The sequence below is a fragment of the Canis lupus genome, chromosome 32, assembly GCF_003254725.2.
Source record: "Canis lupus dingo isolate Sandy chromosome 32, ASM325472v2, whole genome shotgun sequence".
NCBI classification, from domain to species: domain Eukaryota; kingdom Metazoa; phylum Chordata; class Mammalia; order Carnivora; family Canidae; genus Canis; species Canis lupus.
The window spans coordinates 27,772,871-27,795,770 of NC_064274.1; the positions used below are offsets into that span (position 1 = coordinate 27,772,871).

The following is a 22,900-nucleotide window of genomic DNA, read 5'->3' on the forward strand; positions in this document are numbered from 1 at the left end:
GGGCCCTTTTCCCAAAGCAGCTACCTTGAGCACTGAAATGTCTCCACATGGTTAAGGGAAAGAAATTGCAACCTGCTTCACTATCACTGAGATGATTTAGAGAAAAACAATGAAGAGGATCCTTTTGAAAGGGGTTTACATATTGGACTATTTGGCCCAAATAAGACAAGATTAATAGGTAGATTGACCACATAATTCCCAGATTTTAAATCTGGAAAACTTTTCAAAGAAAAGGGAGATAGTTGCTATTAGAGATTTTGCCAAGACAACTGACCCATGCTGGGACTGTGGGGCAAACCAGCAACAAAGTCACTGTATTAATCGAAGACCATCTGTTAACTTCAAGTGTATGGAGAATTTTAATGAGAAATCATATTTATCATTTACTCACCTTAACTGTAGAAGACCAGAGAAGAACGAAAGCAGGATAGACTTTGGCTGTTGTTTGTGTATATGTTTATTGAGGACTCTGCTACTATTGGATTCATTATTGAATTAAACATATGTTTATATAAATTAAAATTTCATTATCCAGTTATTAGGCATAACAAGATCATCTTGACTCTCAAAATATTAATTGTAAAAATAGATCCTGTGGGAGGTGTAGAGTTTCCATCCATAGGGACTCACGGCCTCTGCTTATAACTAACTGGCCTAAAATACAATAGGAGCTTGATCAGCTTTTGTGTATTGTTTTAAATTTACACAGTTACAACAGTCTCTGAAAGCAAAATATTATTGTGTTCTTTCTAGATTCCTTCCAAATCCACAGAGTTCAGGATATCTTTTCAATTATTTTGAGGCCCTCTCTATAGACTTCTTTCCTCAACTTGTTTGTACACTGCCAAGAGTTGGATTATGGAAAGCTATTCAGGAAAGTAGAGGCAATGTAGCCTCACATTGTTTTGTTGGTATTTTCACAATATAACCTTACACTCTCTTCTCTGAAGAACTTTTTTTTTTTTTAAGATTTATTTATTTATTCATGACAGACACAGAGAGAGAGGCAGAGACACAGGTAAAAGGAGAAGCCGGCTCCATGCAGGGAGCATGATGCGGGACTTGATCCCAGAATTCCGAGATCACGCCCTGGGCCAAAGGCAGATGCTCAACCACTGAACCACCCAGGTGTCCCTGAATTTTTTCCTTTGAAGGACCTCTACATGCTACAATACCTGACATTTATCTGATGGGTCAAATTAATGATGAGATTTGACATCATCTAATTTGATCATGAAATCAGACACTATCAAAATCTTGGCTTTCAATAGCAAGAGTCATTATAGCATATTTGGAAGGAAAGAAGGACATTAGCCATGGCAGGAAAATTTTCTCAAACAAAACTTCCCCAAAACATTTTATTTTTTTTCCCCAAAACATTTTTTTTTAGATTTATTTATTTATTTGTTTGTTTATTTATTTATTTATGATAGACATAGAGAGAGAGAGAGAGGCAGAGAGGAGGAGGGAGGGAGAAGCAGGCTCCATGCCGGGAGCCCGACGTGGGACTCGATCCCGGGTCTCCAGGATCGCGCCCTGGGCCAAAGGCAGGCGCTAAACCGCTGAGCCACCCAGGGATCCCCCCAAAACATTTTATATCTCTTTAAGAAGTACTGGAATTCATATCAGCTTTTAGTATATTATTTTTTATTTCATCCAGATCTCTTGAAACAAAACAAGAATTTTAGGGACATCTGGGTGACTTACTCAGTAAAGCATCTGACTTGACTTCAGCTCACGTCATGATCTCAGGGCTGTGGGATCGAGCCCCACATTGGGCTTTATGTTCAGTGTAGAAACTGCTTGCCCCTCTCTCCCCTCAATCAGTTCATGTTCTTTCTCTAAAATAAATAAAATCTTAAAAAAAAAAAACCAAGAGTTTTAGAATTATGAATGATGGAGCACATACTTCCATAAAATAAGAAATATCAAGGTTTATTAATAAATTCTATCTCTAAAAAATGTTAAGGCAATAAAACAGATCAATTCAGTCACATCGAAATAAAACAAACTATTAGTATCAAGAAGTAAAATAAATTGCTAGTTCAGAAGTAAAATAGTTTTTTTTTTTCCCCTCTTAATCTATTGACATGACATTGGATAGATACATCCTAAGGGTCCTGACATACACAGCATGACCAGCCATGCACTACTGTGTTATTTGTTAAATATATACTTCCCTCTTTTCTCATTATAATACTGCATTCAACTCACAACTAGTGCCAAATAGGTGATATAGAGAAGTGATTCCCGGCAAAGTCCCTCATGGGGAGAGATCAGTTCTGTCTGAAATGTTTCTAGGAGGCTTCACAGAGAAGAGCATTCTATAGAGAGGTAAGGAGAGAGAAGTGGGAGTCATTGAGAAAACCAATTTTCCTAAAGTAGAGACTTAATTGGGGGCCACGTTGAGAGACAGGCCAAACATTCATTGAGGTGAGATTTCCAGCAGAAGGGTTTTGACTTTATCATGTAGGCTGAGAGAACCACTGAAGGTTTATGGAAGAGAATGTCAGGGTTTGTGCAAATTAGGCCAGTAGCAATGTAAAGAAGAGAATAACTGTAAAACAAGTAAACCAGTAGGGACTTTATTTAAGTTATCAAAGAGTGAAGGTAATGAGGATCTAAATTAGGGTAATGGTGGTGGTAGTGGGTACGGAAAGGATAAATGAAAAGTATAGTGTAAAAAAATAATTTAGATGATATTAATACTGACCACGTATGAGAACCTAATAAGAATAAATAATTTTAAAATTGCAAAGTATGAGTCTCCCTGACTGAGACCATTAATTACCACTGATTAAAACAAGCAAGTCTACAGAGGAGTACATAGTGAAGCATATAGAAATAGCATGTGAAATGAGAACATTTGACCTGGGGCATATTATATATGTTCCATTGATAGGAAATCCCAGCAAAAATGCTCAGTAAACACTTGGTACTGTGAACTAGTAGATATGTGATGTTCGAAGCTGAGGATTCCCTCAATCTTTGATCAGATCTTTGATATACAGACTATATATGAAATACAGATTCTGATATTCAGGTGTACATGAAAGACTACATAGGTTAAAAAGAGAAACCTGTGGCAAAAGAAGAAGGGTCCAATAAAGGAGGCAGAACTGAGACTGCACTAAGGAAAACAGAGAAGGCCCTAGGTATTTCTAAAATGGACTTAAATACAGGGAATTGGTTAACAGGTATTAGATCACTACTGGAAAAAGATGCTAAGCTTACGGAGAGATTAATAATGGCGAGAAGCGGCCACTATCCCTGGGGCTGGAAAAACAAAGGAGAAACTGTGGTAGTGCTAGAACCTAGAATTTGGAAGAGGAGCCCAATAGGGCTAGTGTTTGGTCCTTTGGAGAAAGTTCCTTGAAGCTGGTTCTCAGAACTTTAGTCTAGCACACGCCAGGAACTCTGTGGAGGGGTCACACCTTAACAGATGCCCAGAAGAGTGTGCCCCAGTGTGTGAGGGAATACAGGGGCAACTCATACCCCAGCCTTTAAAAGATGCACATTCTGGTAACCCATAGGAGCTATCGTTGGCAAAAGAAGCTGGAAGCTGGAGCCGACTGTCTGCTTTTGCAGGCACAATGCTTCTATGGATTGGAAAAATAGAAAGAGGGGCACCTAGGTGGCTCAGTGGTTGAGCATCTGTCCTTGGCTCAGGTGGTGATCCTGGGTTCCTGGGATGGAGTGCCACATACGGCTTCCCGTGGGGAGCCTGCTTCTCCCTCTGCTTGTGTCTCTGCCTCTCTCTTTCTTTGTGTCTATCAAGAATAAATATTTTTTTAAAGGAAAAATAGAAAGAAAACCACTATGTTGTATACCCGAAATTGCTATAACATTCTGTGTCAACTATACTCAAAGCTTTTTATTTATTTATTTATTTATTTTACTCAAAGCTTTTTAAAAAAAACAAACAAAAAAACCCGCTCCTCTCACCTTCTAATCACTCTCTAGGGCCCTCTACTGGCAGAGCCTAACAGGAAGCCAGGTGATAAGGAACTGGGAAAAGTCGCTTGTACAGCTCCATGCTGAGCCTCATACAGCAGAACAGAAAAGAATCTTTTGGAGCTGAGAGACAACAGGCAAATAATCAGCACCTCTAGGGAGGAAGGTGTTGTAAAGGCCAAAGGAAGAGTGAGGTTTCAATAAGAAAAGGGAGGGAAACTCCCAACAAATGTGGGGAAAAGGTCAAAGAGAACAGACTAGGCAAAGACCTTTGAATTTGGTGATTAAGTGAAATGAAACACTTTTAAATAGGTAAATGTTGGAGCAAATTTTCATAAAATACAGCAAGTACTCTCAATGTCTTTGACTTAACCTATGTCAATTTTCCCATTACTTTAAGAACTTTGCAAATATTGAATAAACTTTCTTTAGGTCTATAGGGGATAGTAAATAGTATTTCAAAGTATCTGAAATGAAAAAAATTGATGTGTACCTCAAAGTATTCACGATGAAGTATGAAATATTTTTATTATTTTGTCAAAATAGTACTGGCTTGCCCAAGAAATACGTTTATAAAATATAGTAGCTTCTACTTTTTTATTGTCACCAATACATTTTTAAAATTCTTATTAAATTCCTTCTGAGTCATTGAAAAGATATGAGTAGCTCACATAAAAACCAATAATTTAATGTTATGTTAGGATGCCCCTGACATCCTAGAGTCTCAGCATGAAAGAGTGGCATAAAGAAAATTCTCTTCCTCCCTCCTGCAGAGAAGAGAATTCCATCACAACATCATCTCTGCTCTTTCCTTTTCCCCCCACAGAGCCTAAAAAATCTGCCTAGAATGTACATTCCACAGTCCTCTGAAGTATTATAGTAATATTAATAAATTCCTTACATGACATTTGGACAAAAGCCAGTCATAGATATAAAAACCTAGGTGTCTCTCAGGTCTGAAATGGGTTTAAAAAAATTCTCCATGTTTAAGAAAAAGGAAAGCTAAACTTTGGTAACTCAGTATAACAATTTCAGATTTCATAGTAAGTGTTAGGCAACCAGCGTATGCTAAATTTTGTGGGTATTACTGCATTAATTTGCATGACAAAACATGCAACTAGCACCATGTTTGTTATCGGAGGAGGAATCAGAGGTCCAAAGGTACAAAACAACCCCAATTTCATGTAAAAGGAAAAAAGGTTGCACGAAAGTCAAACATAATGATAAAGCCTCTCTTTTGCTAAATTATCTTCCTTTTTCCTTCTGGGCAATAAATTATACATCAAGGAGTTCTTTCAAGCCTCTGAAATGCTATTTTCTAAAGCTAGCTTTTTTTCCCTCTACGAGTTTTTGTTTAGAACATTATATGTAAATGTGTTACACACACACACACACACACACACACACCACAGTTTGGAGAGGTTACTGGATAAATTGCTATTTGATAAAGAAACGGGAGCACCTGGCAAACGGATTTGTGTTCAGGTTGATGTATATTGATTCCGTAAGTCATCTTGGAATAGAACATGTGTGTATTTACATATAATAGTTTACTATCTACTATTGCTGCACTGTACCATTTCTGAATAAATATTCAACCATATAAGCCAGGTAACATTATTCCAATTTAGCACATGCAGACACTGAGGGCAAAAGAGGACCCTGCTCAAGGCCATATAGCTCTCTGACAGAATGAGAAAATAGCTCTATGTCCAAGCTCTTTCCAATAAGCTCTGCTGCAAAAAGGTCTATTGACATTTCAACCCAAACAGAGCAACTGCTACGTCTGCTCTTCCGTTGTTCACAATGCTGTGTGTGTACTAAGGGGCATCACTGACTCATCTGTTTTGGGAAAATGATACTCTTGGTCCCATTCAACAGAACTCTTCTGCCATTCACAAACAGCAACAGGAAGTCCTTCAGAAAGATCTGGGCTGCGCTATGTATGACAGCGAAGTGACCTCTGTCCTGCTTGATACATAAGAGAGAGGGACCTCCGATATTTTAAAAGGAAAATAACTGTTACCACTGAAGCCAAGAATCTGGTATTGAGGGCATCGAGGATTTAGTGTTGCGTGGCTGTGGGCCTTTCCTCTCATATGCATCAGGGAGTCCCCACTAATTGGCACAGTGCCTGGTGTGGAGATTAAGCAAATTTGTTGAATTAATAACTGAAAGAATAAGATATGCCTTGGATATCCAAAAACTGTTTGGAGATTCAAAGACAAGAAACCAATATTTGAAAGAATAGGATATTTTCCTGAAAGTTATTCCTCAGGAAACTGCATTCCCAATACATATATGAGAAGTGGATGATTGTGCAAGGATTTGTTATCATGAGAGTCTTTTCTGAGCTAGTAAATATGAAGGAAATGACACAAAATTTTTTTATCTCAAAACCAAGCTCTGGCTGAAGGTATATCATATCATTTACTTGCACCCTCTCAAAATGTGAATTCTGACTGAATAACCCAGTGATAAACAGCTGTTTCTGCTATGATTGAGAGAAAATATTTTGTTTTGAAAATATATTTTATTTTTAAGTTTCCTTTGGGATTTTCTAGATTGAAAAAGTGAGGGGAGGGAAAAAATCTGAATGTTTTGAAGGAATAGAAAATATTTTGGCAATACCCCCCAACATCTAAGATACCTGAAATTGAAATTGCTCTCAAAGGGCCCTGATCTATTTATTGCAGCCAGAACTCTGATCCTTAGCCAATTTTATGCACGCTGCTCTGAGGTCCAAAGTGCGTCTTGCGTTCCAGAAGTACTACACTGACTCTTACAGCAGCCCAAATCTCCATCAGAGCAAATCACAGCAGCTGGGGTCCAGACATATCTGTTATAATGTGCAAAGGTTAGAAAATAATGTATTTTGAAGGTTGACCAATATGGTGGAAACTCAGTATTAAATCATACACTTCCAGGACTGTGAGAAACAAATTTCAAAATAGAGTCATGACAGGCTATGGAGATGTGGTTTTTAAAAATACTATAGGTAATTGTGGCAAATGGTCCATGATTACATACCTGCACTAAGCTTTGACCATGGACGGACTACAAAATGTTATCCCAGTATATGTTAAACATACATGTTACATATGGCACATATTACATATTAAGGAGAAAGCTGTCCATCAGTTTTCAAGTGTATACAGGTATAGTTGTGTTTAATAGAATACAAACTCTGTTTTAAGTGTTACTGTATGTATAGTCACTCTTAAATCATTATACATCTTCCTAACCATCAGATATAAAAAGTATGCAAAAAATTGTGAAATATGTGAAAAGTTTTTTTTATCTTTTTTTGGTATGAGCTCACTTAAATGTGGAATCTTTTTTAAATTGAGATATTAAAAAAATAAAAAACATATTAAAAAAATAAATAGAGATATAATTTACATGTATTTTATTTTAGTGTTAAGTATACAACATAATGACTTGATGTACACATATATTGTGAAATGATTGTCACAATAAGTTTAGTTAACATTCATCATCACACAGTTACAATATTTTTTCTTGTGCTGAGAACTGTTAAGATTTATTCTGCTAGCAATTTTCAAATATATAATATAGCACTGTTAACTACAGTTACCAAGCTGTACATTACATCCCCGGGATTTATTTATAACTGGAATAACTAGAAGTTTGTATCTTTTGATCACTTTCACCCATTTCACCCCTTTCCCTGCCTCTGGCAACAACCAACCTGTTCTCTATATCTGAGTTCAGGTTTTTAAAACTTCTACATATGAGATTATACAGTATTTGCCTTTCTCTGTCTAACTTGTTTCACTTAGCATAATACACCCTCAGGTTCTATCCATGTTGTCACAAATGGCAGGATTTCCTTCTTTTTTTATGATGGAATAATATTCCATTGTGTGTAAGTGTGTGTGTGTGTGTGTATAATGTTTTCTTTATCCATTCATCCATTGATGAACATTTAGATTGTTTCCATGTCTTGGCTATTGAAAAAATAATAATAATAATGTTGCAATGAGCATGGGGGTGTATATATCTTTTCAAGATAGTGATTTCATTTCCTTCTGATAAATGCCCAGAAGTAGAATTGCTGGATCATACAGTAATTCTGTTTTTAATTTTTTGAGGAACTTCAATATTGTTTTCCATAATGGCTGTACCAATTTACATTCTCACTGATAGTGCATGAGGGTTCCTTTTTCTCCACATCCTTGCCAACACTTGTTATTTCTTATCTTTTTGATACTAAGCCATCCTGACAGGTGTGGGGGGATGTCTCATTGGGGTTTTGATTTGCATTTCCCTGATTAATGATGTTTTTTTTTTTTTTTTTTTTTTTTTTTTTTTTTTTTGATTAATGATGTTGAGCATATTTTCATGTTCCTGTTGATCATTTGGGTGTCTTCTTTGAAAAACTCTGTTCAATTCCTCTGCCCATTTATTGATTGGATTGTTTTTTTCTTGAGTTGAATCAGTTCTTTATATATTCTGAATATTAACCCTTTATTAGATATATGATTGGCAAATATTTTCTCCCATTCCATAGGTTACCTTTTCATTTTATTTATAGTTGTGCAGGGAAGGTATCTAAATCTGAATAAACATGTATTCCTCTCAGTATTTCAAAGATATTAGTCCCTTCTGAGATCTATTGATATTCCTAAGAAACCTTCTGTGACTGTGATTCTTATTTATTTATAGCTATTCTGTTTAGGCTATCTAGTAGCCTTTAAAATTTTCCTTTTATTCTCTCCCCTAATATTTTGCAATTTCTCTATGATGTTTTTAAGGACTGGGTTTGCATTTTATTTACCTTACTAGGAACTTGTCATGCTTTTACAAATAGAGGACTTATAATCCTTTACAACTCTTAAAAATTTGGAATCATAACGTTGCAACTTTTTCTTCTCTCCCCTTCTATTTTCTCCTACTGAGACTCCATTTAGATACGTATTAGAGTTTCTTATTTTATCCTCCTTCAATTGTAATGACTTTTCTCTTTTAATCTCTGAGCTGCATTCTAAGTGTTCTTTTTTTCTGGTTTACCATGTAGTTCTTTCTTTACCTATATTCAATCAATGCTTTAATTCATCTATTGTTTTCACTATTTTAAACCTTCATTTTTAGTTATAAAAACTATGTTTGATGCTTAAATCTATGTATTCATTTTATCGTATAGACTTATACTTTTCTTATGGATTTTATTTTATTTCTTTCGTCCTGTAACCTTTTTAATATGCTTTCTTTAAAGTCTATTTCAGAATATATTCTGGTTACTCTAGTTCCCCAAGTACTCCTATTTATTGTACATGTGACTTTTCTCTCATGGCAATGAGTTTCCTCATGGACTTTGAAATTTTTATCTCTGCTATCAATGGTGGTATCATTTTCCATAAGAAAAATAAGACTCCTAAAAATGGAAACATTCAGTAATTTTACTTATTTAAAATGTAAATATTGACTTCTGCTTTCAGGTCTGACATGACTTCAGCTGGGAAGTAATAGCTCCCAGCCTTAACAACAAGAAAAAAGCTGAAAAAAACTGAAAATCAATGGCTTTGCTGGACATGTGAGAGAATCAATCACAGGACAAACCTCTACCCCTGTCTATTGAGACAGGCAAATATAGAGAAACACAGCTGAGATCAACTCAGCTGAAGCAGAAGCCATTAGACCCATGTACTGGTAGGAAAATGTAAGTGCTAATTTGATTAAATGCTTGAAGTAGAATTTACACTACCCTAAGAATGAGACTCCTAGAGATTGCAGTGGAGGTGGAGGCATACTTTCTTGGACTGTACTTCAGAAACTCCAGCATGTTCTTGTCGTAAAGTCCCAAGAAAAATCACTTCTTATTTTTGGCAGAATGACGGGGAGAATAACCAGTTTGAAATTATTCCAGTGTGTTCTCCATAACAAAGGCTTACTCTCAAGTGAAAAGATTTTACCAGAGCCTATTACCCAACCCTAAACATCTCTACCTTTTTTGATTCTCACAAGGTAGAGCAGGTAAGGGAAAGAAACACTTGTGAAGGTAACAGCTTATGGACACATACCCACTATATGACTGAGATTTAATCATAAGCTTATAAAACACTCCTCCTCCTCCTTCTCAACTCCTTATCATCACATCAATAACTCTCTAATAAAATAACAGTGGATTACAGTTTAAAGAACTACAAGGCTCAAACTCTTTAAGAAAGAGTTCTTAGGGGAACCCAACAACAGAGGACACAAAAACAAGGACACTAGAGGAAACTGAAGCTTCTGTGGCCTTGGCTATACCAAGTCATATTATATTCAAACTGCAGAAAACCGAAGACAGAGGAAAAACTCTTGAAAGGAGGCAGAGGGTTAAAAAAAATCCCCTTACATATATATAAAAGAAAAGATAAGAATTCAGTAGATTTTTCACTCAAAAAACTGTATAAGCAAAAAGAGAATGAAGTAAAATATTTAAAGTACTAAAAGAAAAAAGTCAACCTAACATTCTATATACAGGAAAACTATGCTACAAATGTGAAGGAGAAATAAAGACTTTCTCAGATAAACAAAATGAGGAAATTCATTGCCAACAAACCTGCTCTGCTCTGCAAGAAATATTAAAATAAGTTCTTTGAGGGGAGTACACAGGATTTTTAGGGAAGTGAAAATACTCTATGTGGGGATCCCTGGGTGGCGCAGCGGTTTGGCGCCTGCCTTTGGCCCAGGGCGCGATCCTGGAGACCCGGATCGAATCCCACATCAGGCTCCTGGTGCATGGAGCCTGCTTCTCCCTCTGCCTGTGTCTCTGCCTCTCTCTCTCTCTCTCTCTCTCTCTCTCTCTGTGACTATCATAAATAAAAATTTTTAAAAAAATTAAAAAAAAGAAAATACTCTATGTGATACTATAATAATAAATACATGTTATTTTACATGTTTCCCAAGAATGTACAGCAACCAAAAAGATAAATTGTGGATTTAGGGTGATTATGATGTGTCAATATAGGTCCATCTATTGTAAAAAATGTAAAAATGCCTCTATTATATATATATATATAGGTTCATCTATTGTAAAAAATGCCACTCTGGTGAGGATGGTGATAGTGGGAGAGATTATGCATATGGGAGGGGAGGGAGTATAAGGGAAATCTCTCTTCCTTCCATACAATTTTCTGTGAACCTAAAACTTCTCTAAAATAAAGCCTTTAAAAAAAGATGTTTTTCAGGGAGAAAGAAAGTAGTATAGGGTATAGGTCTGAAATTTAGATGTACCTAAAGAATGGAAAGAATTGGAGAAGGAATATAGATACAAAATACTTTTCTTACTTTTAATCTAATGGATAAACATTATGAAAGTAATAAGATTATAATGTACTCTAATTATAGTAAATAGGTGAAATGAATTACAATAATTTTTAAGGAATAGGAGGGCAAAATGGGGAATACTATTAAAAAATTCCAAGAATAAAACTCTAGTACTACCCATGAAGTAGTATTATTTAAAAGTAGATTCATAAAAAAGATCTATACTGCAAACTGTAGTGAAACCATTAAAAGAAATTTAGAAGGAAGTAAAATGGATATGTTAAAGAGAGAAGGGAAAATTGAATTATATAAATTGTACAATTAAAAGAAGGCAAAAAATAAAAAATAAAACAAAAAAGATAGAAAAAGAGAAGAAAAAAGAAGTGAAAAACAAGTGTAACAAAAAGAAAAGTTACAAATACGTTAGATATTCACCTGCTTACATCAAAAACTGCTTTCAATGTGAATTATCTTACTGTATCAATTAAAAGAGTCAGAGTAGACAAAAAACAGATACCACTATATATTGTCCACAGGCACACACAAAAAAGCCACACTCGAAATAGAGAGGCATAGGTTAAAAGTAAAAGAATAAAGAAAGATATAGCATAGTAACACTAACAACAACAACAACAACAACAACAAAAAGCTGGACTAGCTACATTAATTTCAAGTAAACCTGACTTCAAAATGAAGAAAGTTAGCAGGGATTAAGAGGAGCATTATGTAATGATAAAGGGATCAATTTTTCAAAAAGACAAGAATCTTTAACACATATGTACCTAACAATGGACTATCAAAATACATAAAACAAAAATTGATAGAACTGAAAAAAGAAACAGACATATTCACTATTAGCTGGAGACTTGAACATTTTTCCTTCAGTACTTGATAGATGAAACAGGCAGAAAATCGGTGAGGATATTGGTGAACTGAACAACATTGCTAAATAACTGGATCTAATTGACATTTATAGAATATTCTATCCAACAACAGCAAAATTCACATTCTTTTCTAACTCCCATGGAACATTCACTGTGATAGATCACCTGCTGGGCCATAAAGCATGTATACAATAAAACAATTTAGTAACCTGATGTTAGATTGTAGGACCCAGGTTCCTCACTGCTGGAGGGGAATTTAGATAAGCATGGGGAGGAAGCTAGAATGATCCACTTGGTATTGAATTGATTTTGGAGACATCAGTCTGAACTTACGTATAGCTTAAAATAGGTGCCGATAATTTCACATCTGCATATAGATGTGCATCTACCTAGGTTATATGCATATAGATAAGTGCATATACATGGGTTAGTATAAACACACATACGTCCCTGCTTTGTCAGCCGATAAGTCTTTAAAATAATGACATCTCAATAGAAACAAGAACACTAGTGCCTAAATCTTGGTTTTTAATACCATTCTCCTATAAAAGAAACTAGGCTTTGTTGGAAAAATGACTGATTCTTAGACTGGGCACAAAATCTACAAGATAATCCTAGAGTATTTTATGGTGTCAGAAATTAAGGAAATGCTCCAAAAATATATATATTGGTAGTATATCTCAAAGGAACAGAAGCCAAATAAAATCGATCTCGATGACCAAAACTGGGGATGCCTGGATGGCTCAGCGGTTGAGCGTCTGCCTTCAGCTCAGGGCATGATCCCGGGGTTGGGGATCGAGAGCCACAGCAAGCTCCCTACAGGGAGCCTACTTCCCTCTCTGCCTATGTCTCTGCCTCTCTGTGTGTGTCTCTCATGAATGAATAAATAAAATCTTTTTTTTTTAAATGACCAAAACTGGAACATTTTGAGCAACAAAGGAAATGAAGTAGTTGGACTATAACCCAAAGTATAATATAAATGAATATCCAGGAGTACATACTGATATAAATAATCAAATAAATATTTAAAGGTGGGGAAGAAATAAATCTCTATTTTAAAGAATTCCAAATAATTTATGTAGCTATTCCATTCCTTAAGTGTGGACTGCACGTCGTAACTTCCTTCCAAAGTGTATACTACAGAAAAGGGTGAGGAGGGGGCAGAGTAATGTCACAATGGAAAAATCTGACAAACACTACCTCAGCCAGGTGCTCAAGTTTAATAGCATCAGTAATAAATCATGATGATAGTATGTACCCTTGATGTAATAAGATGAAAATAGTATTTACCCTCTATCCTCTTCTTCCCTAAAATTAACAACCTCAGTCGAATCTTGAGAAAAACATCAAATTACAACTGAGGGGCATCCTGTAAAATATTTTACTAGTACCCCTCAAGACTATCAAGGTAATCAAAAACAACCAAAAAGTACCAGAAAATGTCACAGCCAAGAGGAGCCTAAGAGGCATAACAAGTAAATATAATATGGGATCCTGGATTGGATCTTGATACAGAAAAGAATAATTTGGCAAAACTTAAGGAAAACTAAATAAATGACCTTTAGTAATAACATATCAATATTTTCTCATTAATTTTAACAAACATACCATACAAATGTAAGATATTAATAATAGGTGAAATTGGGTGAAGGGGTATGTGGGAATTCTATACTAATTCTTTTTAAATTTTTCTATACATCTAAAACTTTAAAATATAAGCTCTAATAAATTTTTAAAGTAAATCTTTATCTGAAATTTTTATATATTATAGTGATTTATTCTCATTTGGGTTAATTGCAAATTCCATTAAAATACAAATTACAAACATCATAAAACTTTATCCTGTTATAATTTTTATTTTTTTAGACAGTGAAAGGAGAAAAGGGTTCCAGTAAATAAGGAAGGTCTTTCCTTCCAAAATATCTTTCTTAGACTTCAGAATTATGATAATATTTTATAACTGGGAAAACAGCCTTGCTCATGATTATCTCAGTTACTGGTGATGGATGTGTATAGAGACCAGACAAGTCAAGTTTACTGTGACTTCTCTCTCTTTGCTGAATCAATATAGAAAAGACAATGCTAGAAACAGAGTATCATACTAGTACATAACTGAAACTCCTTCTTACCTTCCTATTGTCAAAATCACTACATATAGACCACTACCTCTATTCTTACATCCTATTACATGGCATAGACAAAATTTTGGTTATAGCCCAGTTGCATATAACAATGATCATGAACCTCAATAAGAATCTCCAAATATTTAGAAATATGAATTATATGATTGAAATCAATCAGGCAGCAAGATAAACCAAGTTAACTTGAAATTATAATTGTAATACTTATACAAGAAAAATCGATGTGCAGGATTTGAAGTTCAAAGAAAATATTTCATACAATAAGATAATACTTGTTATTAGGAATATAGAAGCACAACTACCAGAGAGCTATAATGATTTGGATTTCATAATTTCTACAAGATCAAAAACCTTAGAATTAGCAAAAGGAAAACTCATTTTAAAATTCGATTTTGTTTAGCTCTATCTCCCCAGTTTTACACATTGTCTCCATCTCTACACTACACAAACCTCAAGCATCTGCATGTCATGTATAATCTCTTATACTAGGCATGCTGTGCCATCACTGTTCATGTCATATCTTCCTTGAATGGAAGATAAAAGCATTTCCTAGTGGATGAAACATGATTCTAGAACTAAAATGAACAGTTCTGAAGCCTAAACCTACAGTCTACTGATGTTTTCATTTACAAAGGAAACTGTCTTTCAGAAGGCTTCTATCTGATTTGGTTTTACTATCTTGACATAAAATATGGTGGGGTCCACCTAAACAGATGACTCCCCATTCTCTGTGGGAATAACCATTAGAACTCTTACTTTGTGGGATGCTTGGGTGGCTCAGCAGTTGAGCATCTGCCTTTGGCTCAGGGCATGATCCCAGAGTTCTGGGATCGAGTCCCACATCGGGCTCCCTGCATCGAGTCTGCTTCTCCCTCTGCCTGAGTCTGCCTCTCTTTCTCTGTGTCTCCATGAATAAATAAATAAAACCTTAAAAAAAAAAAAAGAACTCTTACTTCGTGTCCTCTTCATAAGCTGCTAGTTGGATACTGTAAGTATTTATTAGGGTAGGCATTTACTCATTCAAAAGAAATGCTTAATAACAGGATGTTTGGATATAGCACAATAATATATGCTAATTGTTTGCAGCCTCTTATTTTTCATCATATTAATTATTGTCCATTGAACTTAGTATATAACATATGATCAAATACAGATCTAAATGACATTGTTTAACAAATAAAATTTGCCCATTATTTACTTTATGTTGCCATTGTGATCTTTCTACTCTATTATGAATATTCAGTTGGAGGAAGTTCTATGATAACAAATAAATAAATAAATTGGTGAAAATATATTTGGTTAATTTTTAGCCTGGCCAAGAAACTTTTACCACATTTAAAACAGTTTTGGTAACATCATAATGTTTGTTTGAAATCATCAAATTTTTACAATTATATATAACAATTATATATAAAAACTAAATATAGCAACAACAGTCAAGACAAATTTAAAGCAATACAGGGCCAATTTTAGAAACATAATATGTACATGTATATATACGCACAGATCTTTATGGAGTAGGAAGCGAGAAGCAAGTTTTAAAAAACATGCACATTTATCAAGCATGTCAACTTATAGGTCACACAACTTACTTCTAGAACAGAAAAATTGTCTCACTTCCATGGCAGAGTTACTCTATACCCTCTTCATCCACCAGCAATCAGATGCACACAAAGAGAAAGGAGAGGATGAAACAGAGAACTAAAATTTTCATTGAACTTTGTTATACTAGAGCCTATGTAGCAAAACTAAACTGGCTATAGAAATATAGAGTAGGACTCACTCTGATTTACCAATAGCTATCTGAATATCACATAATATTTATGACTAGCATTGTCATCTTCTTGCTACTCAATGCAGCAAGAACCAGCTCTAGTGAAATCATGTTTTAGTCCAATTTCACTACTGTAATTTAGTGGCCGTAACTAAGAAGCAATGGGTAGGCATAAAAGCTGAACAAAACATTAATATTTCCTAATTTCTGAATGCCCATGGCATCCCTATCATTGTATAATGGACAGCTTCTAAGGAATATAATTCACTCCACTCTCTTCATTTTAACCTCTACACCTCCGTGACATGTGATTTTCATGCAGAAAGAACTGAATCCTCAAAATTTCCTATATATGTCCATCTAAAGTGGCTTTATTTTTTCCTTTCCTTTTTTATTATTAAGATTTCATTTATTTGAGAGAGAGAGAGAGAGCATGAGCAGGGGGTGGGGGAGCAACAGAAGGAGGAGAAGCAGAGAGCTCTCAATGCAGGGCTCCATCCCAGCACCCCACGATCATGACCTAAGCCAAAGGCAGATGCTTAACTCACTGAGCCAGCCAAGCATCCCTAAAATGATTTTAAATATGGTACTTATAAATTCATCTGCAAATTTAAGTATTTATTTAACAGAAAACTAATCATACAGTGAAGTCACACGTGATGATGACTGTGAAATAGTGGGCAGGAGGAGAAGCACTGAACTGGCGACCTATTCTTTCTATTCCTTGTCTATCTTTACTAATAATGCAGAATTTTGAGAAAATGTGTTCCAGTTCTTTAAGTTTCAGCAATGTTCCCTCTATAAAAAATGGAGATGAGGACACCTATTACACAGAATTGTTGTGAATATAAGATAATGTATATGAAAGTTCTCTATCAACCATAATGTGATAGTAAATATATAACATTAAAATAGAAGCTCATGTTCCTTTCTCTTTTGTAAGATCTGTGAATAGTAATATAGAGTTATAGCTTTAGCTGTTGGTGCAACATCCCGTCTGGGTATCAGGTATTACCCGGTTGACAAAGATATTTATGTCAAAATTATCCATGGAAAATGTATCAAAAGCCATTATGTATGCAAGCAGTGGCCCCTGGACATGTAATATGTGTTGTCAGTCAGCATGTGTTTTATTGTGTTGTGAGAACAACCAACCTCCAAACCCCAGTGACTTACAACAAAGGTTTTATTTCTCACTCACATGACTTTGGCTGTGAGTTAGCTGTGGCCCTGCCCCATACTTTTCTGTATTCTCAAACCTAAGCAGAAGGAGTGGCCCTAATCTGAGAAATGTTCTACAAGAACAGGTGAAGAACAATGGCCATATATGGAGTGGCTTTGAAACCTTATGCTCTGATATGGGATGTGTCCATTCTGCTTATATTCCCTTTGCTAAAGCAAGTCATATGGCCAACACTGATAAATTTGGGTGGTAAGAATATCTCTCCCAGAGAGGGAAGGGTCCCTGTAAGTACCATACATTTTAAATAAACAATAGAGTGTATCATACAATGGGTATACTATAAATAGATACCATTATGCCCAAGGTCTTGCCATTTTCCTACATAGTCATTCTTATAAATGTCCTGAAAAAAGAATTGGAAGCCTGTAAAGAAGTGCTCCTCACACCATGCCAAATGATATGAATAGAAAAAGAAATACCAAGAGGATGGCAGTTTTTTTAAATCTTGTCAGTTTAAATGCTCATTGCCAGAAAAGACATTCAAAACTAAAGGAAAGGTGGATAAACTTTTTATTTAAAAATTATTTATTTAAAAAAAAATTATTTATTTTTTAAAAAATTATTTATTTTATTTTTGAAAGACAGAGAGAGCCAAGGGAGGGTAGAGGGGGAAGGAGCAAGAGGAATTCTTAAGCAGATTCCCCACTGAGCATGTAGCCCTATGCGTGACTCAATCCTAGGACCCTGAGATCATCAAGAGTCAGACGCTCAACAGACTCAGTCACACAGGTGTCCCGCCTGGACATTTGATGATTTCAACAACAAAGAATTCTCCTTGGTTGCAGTTCCAAGCCCAGCTTTCCACTTACTATCTGTAAGAGATAGGAAATCACTACATCAGTCTTTGTCTCAGATGCCAAAATACTGTGGGTGTTCACATGGATCTCAAAGGAGTTTGAGGGAGAGAGGAAAGACTAAGAATAGGCCTGAAGGAAAGAAATGTACTGATCTCAAAATTTAATTCACTGGATAGAATCCTCACCCAGAGTGGGAAAGGAACTTCAGAGGGTTCCTCATGGCTTGTGTGAATTATTATGTCTTTGACAGTATCTTTGAGTATTTACCAAAGTGATTGTGTGAACATTGATTTCTTTGCCTTACTAAGCTAATGAGATAGCATCTATAAATGTTCTTTGAAGCACAGTAAAAGGTATTAGAATAACAATTGCCATCAATGTAGTGATATGCAGAAGAAGCAAACCACTTTGGCTACCTCATTCCATATATTAATGTACTTCCTTTTCTACAAAATTTTTCAGAGTATAAAGAAGTCCACTGAAACCTCATTTCCTTTGGATATTTAAATACAATAAAGCTTTCAAATCAAGAAAAGTCCTGGAAGAAAAAAGAGTCCAAGACAAGCACCCTAATTAACCTGCATTTTATTTAGATGGATGGATGGATGGATGGAAAGAAGGAAGGAAGGAAGGAAGGAAGGAAGGAAGGAAGGAAGGAAGGAAGGAAGGAAGGAAGGAAGGAAGGAAGGAAAAGGAGAAGTCCTGGAAGAAAAAGAAAAAGGAAAAGCGCTGGAACAACTAACCCACTGTGCCCAAATCTCTACACCACCTAAGTTAAGGACATGCCATTTTAAGATACTGAATTCATATACAAGTAAGCAAAAATATTTGGAGATATCATGACAGAAAACCTAGTTTTAAAATAAACTGTGAGCCTGGAGCATATTAACATTTTTTTAAACCCTATACCATAAAATAATGAGTTGACCAATGAAAGTAAAAACAAATTCACAAAATATTTGGGCAAGATTCCATTGTACATCTCAGATATCTGAGTTTCAGCGCAGAGATACAGGTGGAGAAAAGTTTACCAAATAACAAAAGAAACAAAGGAAGAGTCTAAAGGGCAATGCTTTCATTGACGATATCCAGTTGTCCAAGTCAGAACATTTTCACAGCTTCCTTCTACCAGTCTCTTACTTCTAGTTTGGATGTCTCTCTGTGACTGGACCCCTGACCACAGTCAGATAAATGCCAGTTTGAACTCAAGACCTTTCTTTGTTAGCGAGAAGTCCTATCTCTTTCTCTTACTCTCCAGCTTCTCTTATTTTCAATTCTTTCTTTTTCTCACTTCATTCCTTTCTTCCACCAAGTCTTAGGTCTATAAGGCTAAACACCATGCCAGGGAGGTTTGATAGCCTTTTTATAAGCTTTGTTTAAAAAACTGTTTGCCTAAATACAAGTTAAATTTTGTACAAGTCTGAATTCTGCTATAGTTTAAACTTGGGAAGCAACTGACCTCAGAGATCTTTTGCTATATAGGGATTTCTGTTATATCCATGATGACTGGATTTGGCCTTTCGTGTTGTGTTCCAAAAGAGGCAAAATTTAGAAAAGCTTGACATTTATGCATATAAATACTAATGTCTCTGCAGCTCCTCCAGGAAGCAATTACAAAAATATTTCCATGGTGATTGGATCCACGTGATTTTGATATAACCCCACTTAACATTTGGTTTCATGAAAAAAAAAAAAGAGTGAGGCCCACAGAGATATGCTACAAACCTAGGGGTTCAACACTGTCTTCTGTAATATCATCTCTCTGTTGAGCTTCTCAGTTTGGCTTTTTCCTGATATGCCTATGTGTTTATAATGGATCAGAATAAAGTTCCTTTATACTTTTTTTAAAATCTTCAGGAAAATGTTAAAATGAAACCTCCTGGGACACCTGGTGGCTCAGTGGTTGAGCATCTGCCTACAGCTCAGGGTGTGATCCCAGGGTCCAGGATCTAGTCCCATACCGGGATCCTTGCAGGAGAGCCTGCTTCTCCCTCTATCTATGTCTCTGCGTCTCTCTCTCTCTGTGTGTGTGTGTCTCTCATGAATAAATAAATAAAATCTTAAAAAAAAAGATAACTCCTGTCTTAGAGAACAATGTGTCTCAATGGAAAATACCAAACATAGATAGGAGGGGAAATGGGTTTTTAATTTGGTGAAAGAAAAATAATAATAATAATTTGCTGAAAGAATCTTCTTCTATATCTCTTACTGTCATATTCCAATGTTGCCCTTTAGCAGAATTTACATGAAATTATATGATGCTGGCCCATGTAACATACTTTATACACATTCTGTGCTAGGAACTATACATACTATCCACGCAACAAACTTGAGGATAAAAAAAGCATATGGTAAGCATATGCTGGTGTTACATGTAGTGGTGGTTTCATAAAATGAGAAGTAATATCTGTGTGAACTAAGGAGATAAAGTGACTCCATGACCAGGCACCTTAATGATTTTGCCTCTTGTTTCTTCTATTGATTGTCAAAATGTTCATGTAAGTCCCGTTTCATTTAGAATTAAATTAACATTTAGACATTGGTTGATGATATCAAGTTGTCCCAGTCAGAACATTATCACACCTTCCTTCCTTTTTTATTAGAAAAGGATTCTTCCTATAAAATATAGACAAAAATGTACAATTTCACTTTTTGTGTGAGGTTTTCTTAAATATAAAGAATAGCCATAACTGTTTTTAGAATTCATCCTTTCATAAAACAAACAAAAGAAATCCTTTCAAATGTGAATTGGTTTCAAAGAAATAAAGTATACTGAGATTAGAAAGCCAATATCCTTTATAGTATACAGTGTAGTCTTAATTAATTATACCTTCCAAGAAGCAAAAACATTCTACTTCATAGGAGGGCCTGTTTCTTATCTTTCTTTCTTTCTTTCTTTCTTTCTTTCTTTCTTTCTTTCTTTTTTGGTAACTCATGTCCTTTATTTTTTTAAGTTTTTATTTAAGTTCCAGTTAGTTAACCTACAATGTAATATTAGTTTCAGGTGTACAATATAGTGATTCAACACTTCCATACAACACACGGTGCTCATCACAACAAATGCACTCCTTAATCCCCATCACTTATTTCATGCATCTCCCCACCCATCTCCCCTCTGGTAGCCATCAGTTTATTCTCTAGAGTTAAGAGTCTTTTTCTTGGTTTGGCTCTCTCTTTTTTCTCCCCTTTGCTCATTTGTTTTGTTTCTCGAACTCCACATATGAATGAACTCATATGGTGTTTGTCTTTCTCTCACTGACTTATTTCACTTAGCATTATACTCTCTAGATCCATCCATGTCATTGCAAATGGCAAGACTTCATTATTTTTGTGGCTGGATAATATTCCATGGTATATGTCAAACTTTATTTAGTAGTATTAACTAGCACTATAATACTTGTTTTTAAGTGGGCACATCAACCTTATTTCTTAGATTTGAAGGAAATGGGAAGATAAGCTTATGTTACAATTATTTAATTTTTGTTCTCTTCTGAAATTCTAAAAAATTTTACCTTTTCCAATTTAAGTGAAAGACGAAACTGAGAGGAACTAAAATAAAAGAGATCTCTTAGAGTATTTAAGTATCTTCAATGAATTTGAATGACATTAAAACTATTTCTGAAGTATCAGTAAGAAATAATAAATATTGGGAACCCTGGGTGGCGCAGAGGTTTGGCTCCTACCTTTGGCCCAGGGCGCAATCCTGGAGACCCGGGATCGAATCCCACGTCGGGCTCCCGGTGCATGGAGCCTGCTTCTCCCTCTGCCTATGTCTCTGCCTCTCTCTCTGTGTGTGACTATGATAAATATATAAAAATTTTAAAAAAAGAAGTAATAAATATTTAACATCTGAGAGTCACAAGACCATTCAAAATATTAATTCCATAACTATTTGGCACACTTACTAATCATTTCTAACACACACACACACACGAAAATGACTTGGAAATATATATATATATGATATTTAAACTACCATTATTAGAAAGCAACATATTGCTCTGACAAAAAAAAAGTACAGAAAATTAACTATTCCAGTATTTACTTGGAGAAATTTTTGATGAGAGTTTATTTGCATTTATTTAGGAGAGTATTATTGCCTCATAATTTCCTAGCTGAATTATTCTGACTGCATCTAATTCCAACTTGACCCTCTTGAATCAATTTTCCAAATTCTACCATTAGGGTATGACTATGTCCTTCTGCTTAAACATTTCCCCATTCTTTGCAGGATAAAATTCAAGTAGCTGGAGTGCACCACTCAGAAATTTTCATCATCTGACTTCCGCCCACATCCTTTCTTATTTCCTCCCATAGACCACACCCTTTCCCTTCCTATTTGCTGTTACCCAAATGATCACTCTCACTCACCTTTCTCTATGTGTTATGTGTTTGTTTATGTATCATTTCCTCAACGTAAAATATTCTCTCTTCATTTTAACCAAATTTAATCCTAGTAATTTCAAGATTCAACTCAAGAATCTCTTCCTCCTAAAAGCTTTTATGAACCACTTCTCTCTTCCTCTACTCTGATATCCATTTCCAATTACCAATTCCTTTACTGACATACACACAGAAAGCTTTAAAACACCAAAGCTGGGGATCCCTGGGTGGCCCAGCGGTTTAGCACCTGCCTTCAGCCCAGGGCATAATCCTGGAGTCCCAGGATCAAGTCCCACAATAGGCTTCTTCATGGAGCCTGTTTCTCCCTCTGTCTGTCTGTCTGTCTGTCTCTCTCTCTGTGTATGTGTCTCTCATGAATTAATAAATAAAATCTTAAAAGAAAAAAACAAAGCCAACACATTGCAACACAGAAAAATTATCTTCTTTTT

General features: G+C 35.4%; 1 protein-coding gene across 2 annotated transcripts in view; it reads right to left on the reverse strand.

Moving 5' to 3' along the window:
* The window catches only part of DKK2 (dickkopf WNT signaling pathway inhibitor 2), a 370,758-nt gene that overhangs the window by 186,941 nt on the left and 160,917 nt on the right, over positions 1-22,900 (reverse strand). For both annotated transcript variants that reach the window (XR_007407838.1, XR_007407837.1), the window contains exon 4: positions 1,708-1,857. The gene's annotated coding sequence lies outside the window, so the exon portion shown is untranslated. The remainder of the gene's footprint in view (positions 1-1,707; positions 1,858-22,900) is intronic.